A 6,392-nucleotide genomic window follows, 5' to 3' on the forward strand; every position below is an offset into this window, starting at 1 on the left:
TTTCAGTTATTGGTTTACCTCTTATTGCATTGTTGTCTTATTCTGGTTTTATTTTGCAGGCTTTTGTAACAGCAATTTTGCAAGACGTCTAATCATTTGCAAACTACTATTGTCTATTATATTTATGTTTATGTTAACTATAGTCTATTGTATCATATTTTATGTCTATTATTCTGTAACATGTACATGTGTTAATATGTAGTCTCTTTCATATAGCTTTATAATAAACTAAATTAAATTAAATTAAATAAAATAAACAATTTAGTTGTTTTTACATATTGGTTTTTATTTATATCGAATTTATGCACCATAATTTATTTTTCAATATATGTATAATATTTGAAATAATACTATTTTTCAATCTTTTTTTAGCTTTTTAATAGTAATCTGTATTGATAAATAATAAATTATATATTAATTTAGTAATATTTTTGAAATCTTCCTATTGAACAGCGATAGCGTGAATTATAAAGGAAGACATTCGATCCGCGATTTTACCGAAATGCACAAACAGGAATGATGGCCGTTGAATTCAGCTTTAGTGTCAAGCCGGATTTGTTTTACGAGGCAAATATTTTTTGATATTTGAGCTCTCACGTGGTTTCCATTTCCATTCCGTTTTGATTATTTTGATATGGAGGCCGTTAGCTTTGTAGTGTAACTTATTATTCATCGGTACTCTTATATTTGGTTACACATGCGCGTCTATACTTTCTCTCCAAATTTTAATAAAATCTATATTTCAATTCTTATGTATCTTTTAGTTACACGATATTAAAGTATGGAGATTCAATTATTTATTTAAATTTCGTTATTGTGAAGTTATCAATTTTATTCGAGTGCGAATATACAGAACAGTGAAATGATTACACTACTTTTTGATAAAAAATTTACGAGTTTGTTTTAAAACTAGTACGGAGATATCATGTTTTATAAACGTAAAAAGTATTAAATTTCAAAGTTAAGAGATAATAGCTAAACCATGCATTAACAATTTTATTTTTTATTATAAAGGTGACTCTAGCAGCCACGAATATTCAATGAATAATGTAATAATCTTATGATTACATTAAGCATATGATACCTGACGTTTGTATAATATTGTTTATTTTTTTATGTTAAATTTTTTTTATGTATTTACATAAACAGTGTACGTAAATATGATGATTATAAGTTACGTTTTTACTTTAGTGTTTTAATGCATTTTTCTCTTTTATCGTTAAAAAAAAATCATCAGTGACAGCTATATGGTTTCTGTTAAAATACATAAATTCTAAGCTATAAATTGTGACGTTATATCGGACGAGCTATACTTTCTCTCACCTATACATTTCATTAAACTAGAATTCCTATTTCGCTAACGTTCGCGCGCGTTGAAAACTTGGAAAACAGATTTAGTACGATGGGCAGAAAATTGCGTCTCATCCAATTTTCCGTACGTGTAACCGAACACAGAGTGTTCGATCTATCCCGGCGTGTCCGCGCATCAAAAATTTCATTTCGATTTTATTATTCGCTTTTTTAAACTCACAGCAGAGGGAAATGACATCAAAATCGATCCGCCTTGGGCCACGTTAAAACAGAGAGCCAGGCATTTCTGCATTTCAACAACGAAACTTCAATTTCGAAGTCAGATTTTGTTCGAGGCAGGTGTAGTGTCTAAATCTAAAAGAAACTATTTATTGCTCACATAAATCCAAGATCTTCAGTTCGAGTCTCTAATGAATCTCCGATCGTTAAGTATTTTGAAAAGGAATATATTACTACCGTTATTATTCGAGATATCATATTGTGCGAATATTTGCTTAAGCTTTTAATGTTTTTGATCAGAGAAATCAATTGTGCAATTCTGATAAAGCCCGTTAATTACCGATTAATCAGTTTAAAATTTCTGCAACGATTATATTAATTAGTAACCAAATTAATCTCGTTAATTAATCAGTAAAACGGACGTTGAATCTTATTTTTTTCTAAGAGAAGTGAAATATCGGTGGTAAAGACGTGACTTTTAAAGTTCACAGGCACGAAGTGCATTTACATTGCATTTACACTGCCGTTACTCTCGTAGTTGACTCGAATTCTTCAGCGGTCGCGCGCGAATTCTTTATGAGGACCTGCCGCTCGAGTTTATCGGATGACCTAGTGGCCCTTTGACCTCAAACGCCTGGCGTGCATACAACGTGATGCATTGCCGACCTCATAGAAGCTCGCTTGCAGCGTGCAGCCATCTAGGACGACGAGCATCAACCTCCGCACTTTTCACGGCGAGGAAACCTCGACTGGTACCGCCGAGTTTGTCTCCATTAGTTTATCTCCATAAATCTTGATGCCATTCTGAAATATACTTTTTACATGAATGTAAAAATTATTTTCACACGATAATAGCAGGATAATAAAAGCACTGCAGTTTATCGTTACATACGTTATACATTATTCAGTTAATCAATTATTTTTCTCGAAAATGTATATTTCAGAACTTGCAGAAAAAGAAACAAATAGTATTTTTAGTTAAATTTTTAGATATTCTGAAAATGGCCAACAATTCTAAATTTTGATTTCTAGAAAGTTACGTAACTAGTTGTATTAACCGAAATAAACTTGACTTTTTATTAGTCGAATTGTTAAATGTCAGAAATTTTACTGCTATTATAGAATTGCAGTAATTTTAACAATATGCTTATTTTTATCGAAAGGAAAATTTGATGCATAAAAGGCGAAGATTTAATGTATTAAATTCTTTATCACAAATATTCTTTTATAGAATATAAAATAAAATCTTTGAAGTTTTATTTAAAAAAAAACATGACTTTGGTTTATACTTTTTTTTGCGGCCGTCGCTTCGGTGTCGCTTTTCAGAATTTCCGTATTTTACGATGAAGTTTTCTACGAGACTTTATTACAATATTCAATTATGTGTGTTGTATGTGTTTTTTTTAAATAATAAATCTAACGATATTATAATTAAGTTGAAAATTTTTTTTATACAACAAGAAATACAAAATTTTACTAATTAACGGTTTTTACTAATTAACGGTTTTTTTGCTATCAATATTTTTTAAAGAAAAGTTTTCTATATTAAATTATCGAGATGTAGCAATTTTTATATTTGCTTATAAGTTGATCTTATAAAAGTAGGATATTGTCTTTTCTGAAAGACTTTATAATCGGCATTACTCATCATAATGTATTTTACTTTTAATCGTATTCTTCCACGAGCAGTGCCTGCTTCGGCGTGGTATTTAATCTGACGAAATTGCCACTTTGTCCGTCCGTAATGAGTTCTCACGTCGCGACGGGGACGATTATGATCGACGAGGACGACGGCGGCGATGATGACGACGGCGAAAAGAAGAGAGAAAGAATGCCGAGAGCGAGACGAATTAAGTTCTCAACTCCATTCAAACATCACTTCCGCCCCGATGATCTCATCGCGCTCCTCCTACAGTTCGATCGGCGCGCACATTATTATTATTATAAGGAGTCATTCCTCTTCCCTCGAAGTTCTTCCTTTTTTTTTTCTTCACTGAGACTTAGCCGCGTTACACTAATCATTAATGTGTTTTTCGCGATGCGGACGATATTAAGTAAGTAGGAAGTGAATAATTGCAGCGGAGGGTCACGGGAGGGAGAGACGCACTGGCGATCGGAGAGTTTCCAGTGGAAATCGAGTACGATAACTCTTCTAGACTGAATCGAACGCTCGATAATTCTTCCGGATGACTGGACGATCAGTCAGTGCAAAATATAAGCGATCCATAGCTCAAGCGTTATCGATATCATGAGAAAAGATGTGTCATTGACCTTTACCATCTCGTTTTCAAACGTTACTGACCAACATTATTTCACAAATATGTCGATGTTGGTTCGACGAGCAATTAAGTCGAGTAGACAACAAAGGCTTTTCATTTCATATTTTATATTTCATATCTACTTTATACTTTATGGGAATTTCTTTACTTAAATTAGGACATGTGAAAAGTCTAGCAGACAATTATATGACTCTTTATTTTCAAACATAATTAACTTTTCAAATCTTATATTTTTTACATACTTCTTGTAATAATCTTTCAAATATTTTTAAGTTTTCAAATCGGTTTCTCGAAATCTTTCTATCACATACTTTTTCTTTTTTCTTGAAACATCCGATAGTTATCACGATTCTCACTAAATAAATATGATTCGAGTAATTATTGCGCTCGATGCACACATTGTGCTTTTGCAGAATAGGAGGATTGCTTTGTCGATCAGTTTGCACATAGCCTCAATGGAATGCGCTCTTTTCTACACCGAGGATACACTGCATCATGGGCGTATGAAATGGTTCTTCTGCCGCCGCCGCACCATACGCTATTAATATCATGGGGTATATTTAGATTTCAATGGGGAAGAGAACGCGAGACTACGAATCGCTCGTCCGATATGTTGTCTGCAAAATGCAACCACTTGGACGAATTGCAATGAAGAATAAGTGCCCTTATCTAAAACCTCTTCGCGCATTAGCCATATAAAAAAAATTAATGTCGATAAAAGATTCGACCCTTAATTCTTGATAGATCGACAACACTTTTATTTCTCTATAAAATATGCATTTTTAATCAGCTTGGAAATAGCGTTTATTTTCATAATGAATAATAATTTATAAATTCACTTTATGACTACGTCATTCAGTTTTATTTGATATACATATATAAAATTTTGATTGAAACCCTAAAAAATTTCGAATTTGGAATCAATCTTAATTCTGTGGAAGGAAAAATGTCTTTCTGTTCGCTTAGTACATCACTGTCTTTGCAGCCGCGAGCGCAATATTGTTACATCCGCGAAGCATTCATTTCTTAAGCGATGTCTCGACGCGGATTTACGCGCGCCCAGTGAATCGCATTATTTCTGGAGCACGAAGCGCCTCGAACGGAATGCACTTTCTGGTTCATATTTATAATTATCACGGCGGCAGTTTCCGCACGTGCTCTATGCGTCCGCTGTGTGTATTCGCGGCGTCTGCCGCGACATCCTGTTTCTTGTCTCTTCCATTTTCGTTTTTCTCGTATGTGTGCGAGAAACCCCTAAGATTCAACACGTGACCGGCAAACGCTCCGCGACTTCACGGATACACCCTATATGGTACGTCGTGGTCGAGAAGCCCTGGGGTCATGCGGTAACGTTCTCCTCGAAAAAGCATCTTAGAATAATAAGTACGCGTCTATGGTTTTTCAGTAAATCCTTCAAATATTTAAGGATTTATCCGACGGTCCATGAATATCCGAAAGAACCGAAAGCGATCCTCGTACGTCGTCGAACTTCACCGGAGATCGCTACAGATGGTTCTCCCGTGACCCGAATTTTCTAAAAAAGAAATAACATTACCTCAAATGGAAACCGTTATTCTCTTTCGTATTTTTCGAGCTCGAAGTGCGAAGATATAATACCGAAAGAGACGATGAAGAAAGATCTTTTTCCTGTTGTCTTTCAGGTTTACTATTAATTCTCTCAAAGTTGCCAGCTCTTCTCGGGATTTTTCTGTTCTTTTCTGTTCTTCCTTAAGAAGTATCTCGTTTTCTCCGAGTAACTTCGTGGAATATCTCGAAGAGAGGTCGATGACATGCGCATTAGCTTATATAGAGAGACGTTCGGTTTAAAGGTCCATTAGATCTCCGGATGCAATATCGTTGCGACAGGTGACACACTGAATCGTAAGACGCAGATGGCGTATATTAAGGATACGCCACCCGATATATCGTCACTAAGAAATGGAAACACGAATGAAACACGTTTCGTTTCGATCGATCAAAAAGAAGGATAATATTATTTCACCTGAGTATTCGAAAATGTATGTTGCAAACATATCGAATGATGTGTAAATAAATAAATTGCATGCTGTACATTTATGCAACGTGTAAACTGTTTGCTAAATACATATACGTATTCACCGTTTAACCCGTATTTTTCCGTTTTAATCGAGATGAAAATTTTTTCTCTTTTCACTGAATTATATGAACAATCACGAACATATCGTAATATTTGTGTTATCGTTGACGAATTTTAGGTCGTGATTTAGCATGACAAACGATTACGTCAGTGACTGATTTAATGTGACTGACAAATATGAGTTTGAATTGCTTTTCGTGTCGCATATGTTAGTGGTATCATTCCTTCTAATGTGTGTTGCAGAGTTTCACGATAATTACAATAGTTTGATACATTATATGTACGCTGTTTTCTCCGACTGGGAATACAGTGACAGAGAGAGAGAGAGAGAGAGAGAGAGAGAGAGAGAGAGAGAGAGAGAAGTAGAGAGATACAGTAGAGTAGTAAGGTAAACTACTACTACGTACGTACTACGTACGTACGTTCGGTACGTAGGTACCGACCGACGTACGTACCGACCGTACGTA

The sequence above is a fragment of the Atta cephalotes genome, assembly GCF_000143395.1.
Source record: "Atta cephalotes unplaced genomic scaffold scaffold00006, whole genome shotgun sequence".
Taxonomy (NCBI): Eukaryota; Metazoa; Arthropoda; class Insecta; order Hymenoptera; family Formicidae; genus Atta; species Atta cephalotes.